A 14,340-nucleotide genomic window follows, 5' to 3' on the forward strand; every position below is an offset into this window, starting at 1 on the left:
TAAATTTGGTGACCTACTTTGAAATCCTTTACAAAGAATCAGAGAGTTTTACAACTGGAAGAGGTCTAGAGATAACTTACTCTAACTTCTTCATTTTCCCTACTAGAAAAGTGGGACTCAGAATGGTAAAGCACTCTGACCAAGGTCATTGAGCTAGTTAAAGTCAGGTTGGTATAGAATCTAAGTCCTTGTTTCCAAGGCTATTTAGGAAAAGTTATAATTCTCCAAGCTAGGAAAGAAAGGTGGTAGAAATGGAAAGATTATGACTTAATGCTAGATATTTGAACTGTTGTATTAAACAAGAACAACAACAAACCATTTTTAGAGCTGAAATGTAGGAAGAGTATTAAGACACATTACCATAACTTCTAAAAAACAGATTATGTGGTTGCAAGAGGTCAATGTGTTTTTTTTTCATTCTAACAAAAAAGTGCTAAACCATATAGGAACTTGTGTAGTTCGCACCTAGCCTTTTAGAGCAAGAAAGTTACAAAGTTGATGGTTTTCATGTTTAAGGGGATGAAGCACAAAGTAAGTGTTTAGAGATGCATCTGTTATTTACATATAGCTTCTTTATGTACAAGTTATTTCCTCTATTTCACTGTTTTTTTTTGTTGTTGTTGTTGTTGGTTTGTTGGTTTGTTTGGAAGTTTTGGAATGTAGGCATTTGCTTGAATTGTTAACTGGCATATAGTCAGTTTCGAAGTATCTCATTTTTAGAACCAGTAAAAGCAAAAATCTTAGAACTTTCCACAATTGATTTACTCATAAGAGTGTTTAACTCATTATCCAAAGTTTAACTAGTTCTGGAAATTGTTTACATTAAAAGTTCTCTTTAATCCTAAAACCTTAAAGCCTAATTGAATTTCATCTATTCAGTTGAAAAATCATTTAAGCAAATTTGTTTGATTTTTTTGCTGGCATTCATAAAATCTATCAGAGTTGGCAAATTCATATGCTCTTCAGAATGTCTTCTACCTTATCTACTCTTGGGTTTTTGCCTACTACCAGATTTTGAAGATCTTCAAGCAAAAAAATTTCCTTGGTTCCCTGACCAAGAGGTAAATTCCATTTCTTTTAGAGATGTTTCCCTTCACACAGTTTTCCTTGTCTTCATGTAATTCTTTGATAAGTCATATTGCCACCTACTGGCAGCCTCCATTATGAGCACTCATAAGCCTCTCTTAAACAGAAACACAATGATAGATTTTCTGGGAAATTTGTTCTAATTCTGTCTCTAAATGTATATGATGCAATCAAAGATACCAAATATATCTGGTTTTCATTTTGAAAAAAAAATTTAAATGGCACCTCCAAACATTTGTACCTTTGATTTCAGATTTGTTGAAATAAACTTTACATCTTTCTGTCACGCACTTCTGTAATATTACAACACAAAACAACTTTGTTTACTGATAGATGAGCAGCTTTCTTTCCAGGCCTTGTCCTTCTCTGTGTTGATAACATGAAATTATATGAAATAATGAACAAATTAAAATATTGTTGATTTTTGAGTTAGTAAGAGATAAGGTGTGGGGGCATTTTCAGGATTTGGAGTTGTCCTGGGTGGTGCTGTAGGGATGGATGCTGGATGTCATTTGTCCTGCAGGCAACCACTGGGTGGATTGGGGGAGAGTATGGACTACAATGTGAACCACTGTCCATGTGGTGCAGTGGTGCTCCAGAATGTATTTGCCAGGTGCAGTGGATGTGTGGTGATGATGGAAGAGGTTGATGGTTTGGGAGGGGTGGAGTGGGTGGGGTAGGGGGTACAAGGGGACCTCATATTTTTTGAATGTCACATTTAAAGGAAAATAAAGAAGGAAAAAAAACCAAGAGAATAGGTTATTAAGAGATAAAAGGACGGCTGAGAAGAACTACTGAGGTTTAATGTATGTAGAAGTTTTAATTAATTTGAATTGTAAAAGTGTGGAAATAGTTAAAGGTGATAATAACACACACACACACACAAAGAAAGTTAGAAGGTATACTGAATTAGACTTGAATACAGTCAGTTTTAATTCATAATTAAGAAGCATCTGCTTCAGGTAACATAACAACTACAAACAAACATTCATATAGAAAGGGAATTTTCAGACTGCAGAAAAGCATTTATCTCCAAAATGAAGAGTTGTAGTATTCACTTTTTAAAGTCATAAAATGAGTCCTTGACATATTTTTAATGTAGTGGCTGTAGAAACTTAGGTCATTCTTTTGTAAATATCTAAATTCAACGGTTTGGAAGGGGATCCTGAAGTAATTTTATATCTTTTAGTTGGAGTGCAAAATATATTTACTGGCAACCTTTAATTATTATGGACTATGAAATGTTCATGTCCAAGGTATCTTATTAAATGTAATTAATGGATTTAAAATCCTCTTCATTTTCCCAAAAATCTCAACTTGAAATAAATGAAGTGAAATTATAAGATTGCACTTATAAAACCAATTAATACTTGAAGAGTGACCTTAGATGGATGACTTTAACCTTCTCTTTTCAGAACCATTCTGTATAGTATAAGTAGCAAGAACAAAATGCATATAAACATTCAGCTCTCACCTTCATATTGTAAAAGGGACCACTTTAAACTAAAATTTAAACGCATTTTCTAATTCTTTACCTATTTTTAATGGCATGATTGCTCTATTATACATTTATTTTATATTACTCTAGACGTATTTTTTGGCACTAAGGTACCTTAACCACCACTTTTAATTTTTTTTGTTTGGCTTTCCAACTTCTGTTCCTTCTTTTCATGATATATATTATTGTCTATATTTGTTCTTCTCTTTCCTGTTCAAACCAAGGCATATTTCCCAGGAATTATATAACCTTCAAGAAAAAATAAATATGTGCTTGTTTTCTTATAAAATACAGTGAATATATAATGAAACAAATCAAGTGAAAAGATGCATTTAAATATATTAAAACTTTTTTTCTCAAGCAATTCTTTTTATCTCTATTTTCCTCAAAATAAAAAAATATATTATTTTGCCTATTGAATCATATGCTTATTCAATGATATCAGAGTGAAATGCATTGAGAGTGAACAGTAGTATGCACAATCCACTGTTAAGGCTCAAACACAATTGTTTAATAGGAAAATTCCAGTTTAGGGATTTGAAAATATTGCCTTTTTATGTCATTTTATTTCAAATATGCAATTACACACGATCTTAGAGCTTATGAAATCACACTAAAGAAATCTATGAAAACTTTTCTTAAAAAAAAAATACACAAATATTTTGACACCCCCCCCCCCCACATCCATCCAACATTGCTTAAGTAAAGACTATATACTTTAGGATAAAAGCATGATTAAATAAGTAGGAGATGACAATTTATTCTGTTCTTAAACAAGAAATAAAATATTCACTTGGATTACAGTAAAAACAAATTTCAGTTTTATTGTAAATTCTCCATATGCCCACTTGGCCTATGTTCTATGCCCAGTAAATACTGTACCCATATATATACAGATTTGGTTTTCCAGAATCTCAAGCAACTCTCTATAATTTTGACTCATGGAATCTTCAAGTGAATTAGTCAAATCTGGTACAGCACCCTAAGATTTGTGCAAATATTCCAACTACTTCTCTTTTGAAAGAATTTAAATATGGCTTATGTAGATTTGACAAGCTTATGAAGAACTTTTTATTTATACTTTTGGGCTAGTTGTTAAATTTTTTTTCTTCCATTTTCTTACTGTATGGAAGGCATTTAATAAATAGTAATACTAATACATAACAAGTAACTGGGAAAATATTTGTTCATTCTGTGCAAGTTAAATCCACAAACTCTGAAAATTTATCATGGGCAGTTATATGTTGTAAGACTGTTTGAATCCACTGGAAAGAAATCCAGAGAAATTGGAGTTCAAAAAACTAAGATTTCAATTAATGTCCATTGACTGTCTATGGACTGCAAACTAAAAGTATTCTTTAAGACACATTTTAATGATTTCATTTCATAACAAAATTTTCATTGACTTGCAAATGAAAAACTAATTTTCTTAGATATTTCATTCACAGAATAAACTGTGGTGTGGAAACCCACTAGATTAATGAAAAATCTGTATCATCTTCATTAAAGAACTCTCATCGGGCATCACCAGAATAGGGCCAAATTCTGGCCTGAATGCGCTGGTGTACCTACACATGCTACCTACTTGACAGGCCAAATATGTTGAAATGACCCTTGACTTCTAGCTTCTTTTTTTTTTTAAGATTTATTTTTTATTTATTTCTTTCCCCTTCCCCCTCCTCCCCCTAGTTGTCTGCTCTCTGTGTCCACTCACTGTGTGTTCTTCTGTTGTCTACTTGTATTCTTGTCAATGGCACCCGGAATCGGTGTCTCATTTTGTTGCGTCATCTTGCTGCATCAGTTCTCTGTGTGTACAGTGCCGTTCCTGGGCAGGCTGCACTTTTTTCACGCTGGGTGGCTTTCCTTATGGGGCACACTCCTTGCGTGTGGGGCTTCCCTATGTGGGGGACACCCCTGCGTGGCACGGTACTCCTTGCGCGCATCAGCACCAATGTGGGTCATCTCATCACACAAGTCAGTAGGCCCTGGGTTTGAACCTTGAAACTCCCATGTGGTAGGTGGATGCCCTATCTGTTGGGCCAAATCTGTTTCCCTATCTTCTTCTTATATCCACTGAGATCGTTTAATTTATATAATGATAGCCTTACTTAAATTATATCCCAAGCCCAATCACTGTTATTACCCTCTTCTAAACCATCTTGTCCCTTTCCAATATATTCTTCACTCAGTATCCAATGTAATTGGTTTGAAACTTCCTGGCTCAAAACCTTCCAATGGCCTCCTGTGATAATAAGCAGAAAATCCAAATTCCTTACCATAATCTCTATGGCCCTTCATGAAGGGGCCTTTGATTATCTCTCTATCGTCTTCTCCTAGGACTTTCTTTTCCACCTCCTCAAACAACCATTGTCTTTTGATATTTATCCTGTGCAGATCAAAAATGTTTCTGCAGGTCAAGAATGTTTCTGGCTTAAGGTCCTTGCACTTGCTATTCTTTTGTCTAGAAAGCTTTCTTCCCAAGTATTTGAATGACTTACTCTCTCACTTTATTCAAGACATTGCTTAGATATTACCACTATAGTGTTTCTCCCTGACCACCATATCTAGAATAACACCCTGATTTACTGCCCATATTCTATTTTGTCTTTCTTTATAACACTCAATACTAACAATGTTAGGTTGTATGTTGGTTGTTCGCTTATTTCCCATCTTCTTAGACTAGGATGTGTCACAGCCTTTTATCTATGACTTATATACATTGCATAAACAACACATGGCTGGTATAAAACTGGTATTCGATTCATGATAATTAAATAAATGAATCTTAAGTACAAATACATTTCTAAGGAGAGGCTTTCTAAAATGTATGTCACTCCAAAGGAGTGCTAACTGATATAACACATAGTTAACCACATTTAACTAACCATTTCTCCAAAGTTTTGTTAGAATCTTATCATTTTATCATTCTGGAAAATTTTATGTGAACAAACTGTCAACATCTTTCTCATATTTTTCTCAGATATTACAATTTTTATTTACATAAACTGTCTCATCTTTCTTGCTTTAACATTAGGAATTTTTAAATTATGTTGAAGAGATGACTAATCTATATGAATTTATTTCTAAACTTTTAAATTATTTTTTTAAATGTCTAATTTTGGATAAAGTTATAACTTTATGATAATTTTTTTGTCACTGACCATTTATGAGATAACTATTTTAAATCATTCTTTATCTATAATCCATGTTTTACATGCTCTGTACCTACTCTTGTTTTCATATCACAGGCTCTGTAATCTGGAATGCAAATGTCCTTAATAGAAATAAACCGAGGTAAAATTCACTCACAGTGATTAATATTTTCAGGGACATTGGGTCAATAAATAGGTTGGATAATGGTGGGCATTATAAAATGAAAGTTTGTGTAAGTGGGTTATTGTAAGAACAGACATGACAAACTTGGAGCTCTGAAGTAATCTTTTCCTAAATTATTATTTTTATCCTGGACAAGTCACACTTGGTTAATAAATGTAGTTCCTTGAGGACTAAGTGTTGGATGTTAAGTTAGTTTCACAAAAAGCTCAGTGCTCAAAATTTTTTAATAACTGTATAAAATGGGTAACCTTAACACACTCTTTCAATTTCTTTAAATTTTATTCTTTCTTCTTATTCTCTTTTATAATTTTTGTTATATAACATTTGAAAAACATTTTGATTATGTATATATATTTATATATTCCATATAACTCAATATTAACAGCAACATAATAAAGTAGTCAAAATATCTACAATATGCAGATTAATAAATTAAAGTTTTAAAAGGTAAAGTAAATTGACCATAATAATATAGCTAGTAAATTGCAGATTCCAGATTCTAGTTCTAGTCTATCTGATATGTAAAGCTTTTGCCTCCAAGAGCTTAAATATTATTGCTGTTTAGTATCTGTGGTTGGCAGAATTTTGGCCCACCCAACTTTGACCTCCTTGTGCCAAACCTGTGTATATATTTCATTACATTACAAAAAAATGATCTTGCATAGTTCATTTTTGAGGTTGAGAATCAATTGAATTTAAGATAGAGTAATTATTATATTGAATTATCCAGGTTGACCAAATGTAATCACGTGAGTCCTTAAAAGCAGAACATTCTCTCAGCTGAGGATAGAAGTCGGAGAGATTCCAGTATGAGGACTTGGTGTGCTGATGCTAGCTTGAAGACAGAAAGAGCCAGAATGTGGGCAGCCTAGAGGAGCTGAGGGCAATTCCTGGCTAAATTAACTGGGAAGAAACAAGGACTACGGTTCTGTAGCTGGAAGGAACTAGATACTGACAACAACCTCACTGAGCCCATAAATAGATTCTTCATCATTTACAAATCAGAGCCCAGCAAGCAAAAAATCTTTATTTTTTAACTTCTGAGTTCCTGAGCAGAGAACTCAGTCAAGTCATGACAAAATCTTGACTGACATAGTGTAAGCTCATATGTTTTTACCTTCTAAATTGTTGGTATATTGTTATAGCATCAAGAAATACTAATATAGTATCTTAATTCCATGCCCAGTGTAATTATTCAATAAAATATTATTAAGTTTAGCTATCCTTTGTTCGCAAGATTTCTGTTTTCCCGCATGCTCAAGAAGAGAAATACCTCTCTTGATTTTGTGGGTAAAACTTCATCCTGATAGCTAGGAGTTCATTAATTCTGTTTATTATTTGATAATTCACTCAATCATTCATTGATTCATTTCTTTAGTTATTTATTTAAGAAATATTTGATGTTTAAGACATTCAAAGAACCACATTTAATGCAGGCAATATAGCAGAGATAAAGAAATGCATTATTCCTTCCACGTGGCTCACATGATGATTGGTCTCCTTCAGTATCCTCCTGTGGCTTCCACTTCTGTGTCCAAATTTCTTCTCCTTATAAGGATTCTAGTCATATTGGATTTAGGTCCACTGTTATTCAATTTGGCCTCATCCAAATAGGATAGTTGAGGCTCCTATTTACAAATGAGTCCATGCTTCTGGAACCATGGGTTGGGACAAAACATGTCTTTGTAGGGGATGTGATTTACCCCATTGCTGTGTAGATGTCTTATGTGTGTGGTGGGAGGATGAAAGGGCAGTGATGCAAATATATAATTTGGGGCAGAACATGGCAAATTCGAGAAACCAAAAGAAGTGAGGAGACCTGTGTAGATGAGGTTTGGGAACCAAGGAAGATAGTGATGATACATAAGCATGGTAAAAATTTTATTGCACGCACAGTTATTGAGTAAATTATGATGGGAGTTTTATACAGGTGGTACAGGAGAGAAAAGTTAAACAGAACGGTCCTTTCCCTAAGAAAGCATGTTATAGCAGCATAGTAGGGGGAGAAAGATCGACATGTTTTGACATAGTGTAATACAAACCTGGTGGAAGTAAGTAATTTACAATAACTTCTAAGGGCTTCAGTAGAATAGAAGACAGAAGCAATTTATCAAACAGCCATGAGACAATCCTGTCTACAGCCTTTTAACCCAGGAACCCAAAGAACTAGGCATGGAGTCAACTCCTCCCAAATTAGATATAGTCCTTAGTTCTGCATAAAGACGCAAATGTTTTCATTAATTACAAATGTTTTTCTTGTCTTCCTATCCAAAAATTTTTTCTTTAATCAGACAGGTATAATCTAGGGTAATGGAAGTATTTTTAGAGGTGTATAATTCCAAGAACTTTAGAGATGACTGTTGGGGATTGAAACATGTTCCCCACAAAAGGCATGTTCAGGACCTAATTCTTGATCCTGTTGGTGTGAATCCTTTTGTAAAATCTTTGAAGTAGTACTAGTTAAAATGTGCCCAAACTGAAACCAATGTGGCTGAAGTTCTTATAAGCAAAGGAAATTGGGCATGGGAGAGGAGACAACAGGGAGAAGCCAGAGGTCAGCAGGTACCTGGTACTGGGGAAGACATAGACATGTCTAGTGGCTATCTCCCAGGCCTTGGGTAGCCCCCCACCCCACCCTCCTTCTATTGTGTGAAGATGTTTCAATATGTTTTCATTCTGCAGTCTGGAAAATACATTTGGTCTATTTAAACAGCTGGACCTTAATTTCATCCCAAAAGGAGCTACAGGGTGGTAACACTCAGTAGCAGGGCCCTCATCCTCTTGGGGTATATAAATACTTCACTCTCCAGAAGCACAGATTTGTCTGTCATCTCTGGTGCAAAGTGGGCATGCATAGCCTGCATGCTATCACTGACCCTAACCCAAGCAGTTGGCCTCCCAAGGGAACAAGACACAATGGGATTTCTTTCCCTGCTCTTTTGGACCCTTTGTGCTGTGTAAATAATAAAATGGTCATTTGCTGGAAGTTGCTGTTGTGTCTGAGCCTGTTTTCCCACAATGTACCATACAAAACTCATTCCACAACTGAAAGAGAAAGAGAGGACATCACCATGTGCCAGGAAAGTGACAGAACTGAAGATTGCCAGCCTACCTGAACGCTACTGACCCCTGGAGGAGGCAAGCCTTAGAGCCTCTGGAACTGTTAAACAATAAATCCCCTTTGTAGTATTTTTCATAGCAGCTCAGGCAAAACTAAGACAGTTACTTAATTCAACCCAGTCATTTTTGTAGATGAAAAAGCACCTTTTGCAAGGGTAAACTGATCTGTACAGGTCTTTGACCTAGATAAAGATGATACTAGGTAGAATACATATCACTTGAGTTATAGTTCTTTGCTTTCTCTACTGGGACTTGGTTGTGTTGGTTATTTAGCTACTTCAAAGTTAAGAAGTACTTGGTCAGGTACTTCTTACTACTCTTTAAAAGCAAAATTGTCTCATTAACTTGTATCTGAGAAAGTACTTAAGGGAAAAGATACTCTTAGGTCCATTTTTGGCAATCAGTTAATAGTTAATAGGAGGACAAATAACAATGGATTTTATCCTGAATATTTGGACTCTGTTTCCTTCAAGTTCTTATCTAGCTGATTTGGGGGGGGGGGGGGTGTTGATAATTCCATTACTATCCTGTGGTGTAACTTGAGATGTCAAATGCTGTCTTTGGTCAATGTTCAATAAGTCGATATACCTATAAAAGTTTATAAAAGTTTGTAAAACATAAACATTTATAATTCACTGAAAGATTCAAGAAAGGAACAAATATTTACAAGTCAAAACTTATCTCAGTGGCTTAAGGATTATTTTCAATTAATTTCTTTACTTTTTGCTAAATGGAGAGATATAGCCTTTCAACATCACATTGGGAAAGGGTCATTTGACTACCACTATGGGTATTTGGGCATTTTCCTGGACTGTTTGTTTTTTTTAAAATTTATTGTATGTTATTTGTTATTTTTTTTCATTTTTTTCTTTTTTTAAAGATACATAGATCACACAAAATGTTACATTAAAAAATATAAGAGGTTCCCATATATCCCACTCCCCCACATACCCCACTCCTCCCACATCGACAACTTTTTTCATTAGTGTGGTATATTCGTTGCATTTGATGAGTACATTTTGGAGCACTGCTACACAACATGGATTATAGTTTATGTTGTAGTTTGCACTCTCTCCCAGTCCATTCACCGGGTTATGACAGAGCACATAATGTATGGCATCTGTCTCTACAACTTAATTCAGGACAACTCCAAGTCCCATAAATGCCCCAATATCACACCTCTTTTCCCTCTCCCTGCCTTCAGTAACCCCCCTGACCACTGTCTCCACATCAATGATATACTTTCTTCCATTGCTAGAGTCACAATAATTCTATAGTAAAATACCAGTAAGTTTACTCTAATCCATATTTTATTCCTTCATCCTGAGGACCCTGGGATGGCAATGTGCACTCTACTTCTGAATTGAGAGGGGGATTAGATCCCACATGGCTGATGGATGGAATTCTTCTGTTTACAGCTGTAAACTCTCAGTTTCCTGGTGTGGTGGTTGACCATCCTCACCTCCCTGTTAGCTGACCTGGGTAAGTTCAATGAACCGGAGAGTAGATGTTGCAACTCTGCTGAGGTTCAGGGTCCAGCTGGCACATAGTCCAGATATTCAAGCCTTCTGAGCATACACCAATGCCAGTACCAATCACAGATTCAGTAGAAAGTGACAGAAGATGAATGCATAGAGGTCACATTTGAGTTCAACTCCATCACACTTAGGAACACAAGTTCCAAAGTAGGACCACTGGCTAGGCACTGAATTCCAGAGCTATCTGTCATGACTGTAGGACTTGGGCGTCCCTGTAGTCCTCAGGAGCAACCTGGGGTTGTATCTACTTTGGCTTTCTCTGAGGTCCTGCTGAGATGTGCATAAGCGCAACCACTCTGATGATCTCTCTACTCATTTGGCCATATAAACTAAGCCGTATAAACTCATTTGTCTTTACCATTTCCCCCTTTTATTCAAGGTCTTTTTCTAGTTGCATCACCAGCTGGTGCTTGGTAGTAATCCCTTGGCACCAGGGAGACTCATCCCCAGGAGTCATGTCCCATGCTGGGGGGAAGATAATGCATTTACATGCTAAGTTTGGCTGAGAGAGTGGTCACATTTGAGCAACACGGAGGTTCTCAGAAGGCAGCTCCTGGGCAGCCTGCAGCTCTAGGCCTAGTTGAAATTTCAAGCACACAGGCTCATAAGCATAGTCATCAATTTCAAGGGCCTATCATTGGACCATCCTTTTTCACTGGTCTTTGCCCTTCTACTTGGGGGATTGTTGCTGCTCCACTGGGGAGTGTGACAGAGTTTCCCAGAATGGGAACTCAGCACTCCCTCAGTTGTTGTGGGAAACTCTACCCACTTATGTCAATACCCAACAGACATCTGAACATATCTAGGTACCCTATATGCATGCCCTGGAGAACTCCCTCCCATCCATGTATCCCCATCAATGAAACCCCACATCAGTGTTGTGATCCAAACTATTGAACCCCTCTGAGATTCAAAACTTCTTCAAAAATGAAGTCTAATATATTGCCAAATACAATTAATAGGAAAATGAAATAGTAATGATAGGTTTAAAGATTAGAAATAGAATACATAATAATTTAGAAAGACTATAAAATAAAGTAAAAAGTAAATTGAGGTATTAAAAAAATGAAAAATATCATAAAATTTTTTTTTGACATTTTCCTTTCATCACTGTAATAGGTGTTGCTCTGTAAGTACAGGGGCAAGGCAATCTCTTGCATTTCTTCCTCAGTGTCTATATTCTTTTTTTTTCTTTTATTATGTCTTCAAAAAAGTTTTGGGTCACAATAAAGTCACATATAGAATGTAAGGAACTCTCATATATCCAACATCAAACCCTTTTCCCCCTTCCCCAGCAATGATCTTTTTGAATGTGGATGTTCCATTTGCTGCAACTGATGTACAGATATTGAAACATAGGTACAAACCAGGATTCTATTATGGCTTACATTGTGGTTTACATTTTAGACTGTATACTTTTATAAATTTTTGGTGATATTTAACATGACCTGTATCCATCATTGCAGGATCGTGCAGAATGCTTCCATTGCCCTCCCGTTACACCCACTTTCATCTATTCTTTTCCTCTCTCCCCTCCCCTCAAGGCCCACAGTGACAACCAAGCTTCATGATTTGAAGGACAAGATTCATAGATACTTGCAACAATGCTGAGGGCTTGACACTCTAGTCTGTCCTCCACTTTGGGAGCCACCCATGTTCTCGAGAGACACCCTCCCCTCTGTTTGAGAACATCAGGATTCTGTGATGGGGAGAGTAGGGGCATAACACCTTTCTGCTCATTTTATGGGTCACCACCCACATAACACACTATGACATGATGAGCCCTCACACACCCCCTAGAAGGCTGCCCTAAGTGCACCCTGTGCCAGATGCCTCCGTCAAACACCTTAAACCAGCAACCGTTCCTTATTATACTTTCTAAGGAGTTTTCTCAACATTATAGTTTCAACCACATACCCGACAATCTCCCATGTTCACTTGCTCTCCCTCAACTCTCCCTCCAATTCCTTGGACTATCTGATCCATCCTCCCAGCCCTAACCCCCCTCAAGCCTGCAAAGCCTGACCCAATAGCATCCCTATGCCCTCATCTTATCCCTTCACTGGACTTACCTCCAGTTTATCATAGATTTTGCCCATGAGGGCATTGGCTCACAACCTTCCTCTGCCCCCCTATTTCCTGTAAGCTTATCTTCCAGTCTTTAGGTCTCTGAGACAGCTTGATTTGTTTAATTCATATCAGGGAGGTCATGTAGTACTTGTCCTTCAATGCCTGGCTTGTTTCACTCAACATGAGGCCTGGACGGTTTTTTGATGGACCTAGCCCAGCTAGTGTTGACAATGGTATAGTCTGGCTATAAAAAAAAACTATTTGTTATGAGAATCACATTCTTAATTTTTGCTATAAATATGGACATTTCATACATGGTCCTTAACATTTTTTGAATATTAGAGGATTTTTACTTGAAGGATCATTTGAAGGAAAAAGCTTTCATTTTCTACTTCAGACAAGAGCTGTTAATTTTTTCTTCTTTAGTTTCTGTTCATTTGAAACATAATGCATGAAAGGGTAAGGGAATCAAGTTAAGGGGAGAAGTCAGCAGAGTATTATCTCTTTCAACAGGCACTGTAATTACTTACTGCTAATAGGCTCTGTATTATACCTTTCTCTAGTCTACCTTGTTTTGCCTAACCTTCCAATGCAACAGAAATGAGATGGCTAGCCCAGCTTGATGCCTTTTCAAAATTACAGCCCTGGAAGTCATACCATCCAGACAGATTTCAGACAGATATATATTGACAATACCTTGCTTTTAGTGAAATTGGTGCAAACAGCCATGAATGCAGAAACGTACACTGAGCAACAACAACAAAAAAGTGATATTTCACATCTGAAGCCTTCACATGACATTTGTGTTTTGTGTAAGTTCTGCATTCTTTTTTTTTAAAGATTTATTTATTTATTTTTATTTTAAGGGGAAAAGATAAGAAGGAATAAGTAACATCAATGTTCATTGCTACTAATGAAAAGAGGAGGAAAATTCTCATTGATATCAGAGAACTGAAAAAAAGGAAGGAGGTTTTCAATACCAATTTGGATAATTCTGCAATTCTTTTTTTATTATTGGACTAAATGGAAGGGATTCTGGACACTCTGATCTGACTTCATTTCCTCTTTTGGATACATAAAACATGACCTCATTAAAATTATCTGTGTTTACTCAAGTTTATGCCTAAAACCCCTTTTCAGAATAATCTCTCAAACTCTAACTATACAAACTCTGATATAGAACTCTGTTAGGAAATTTGATATATGATATTCTTTCCAAATCTTTTCATCCATTGCAACTAATTCATTTTTCCTGAAGTGTATCATAAATGTGTTAGCTAAATTAACATTATATACAGGAACAATTCATTTCCAAACAAGCAGACTATATATCTACACACTTTTGCTTATTTTAAATATTCCAAAGCTAACTGACAAAGTGTATAATATCATTTCTGCACCCCATCACACAAAGTATGAAGAGCAATTAATGCATTTTCATTCACTATTTATATATTTTGGTAAGTAACATAATGTCCTTATTTCTTTTTGTTCCCCAAGCAAGTAGGCATTTTCCCTTCTCTCTCTCTCTCTTTTTTTTTTTTCCTTTTCAGGATATAGGTAGATTTTTACAGTGTTTGAATTATACAGTTCAGGAAAAAAATAAATACACAAGAGGCCTTGCCTAGTATGCTTCTGTTCTGATTCCAGAAAGTTTAAGGACCCAGAGATTAGCATTTTAACATTTCATTA

The sequence above is a fragment of the Dasypus novemcinctus genome, chromosome 4 (assembly GCF_030445035.2).
Source record: "Dasypus novemcinctus isolate mDasNov1 chromosome 4, mDasNov1.1.hap2, whole genome shotgun sequence".
NCBI classification, from domain to species: Eukaryota; Metazoa; Chordata; class Mammalia; order Cingulata; family Dasypodidae; genus Dasypus; species Dasypus novemcinctus.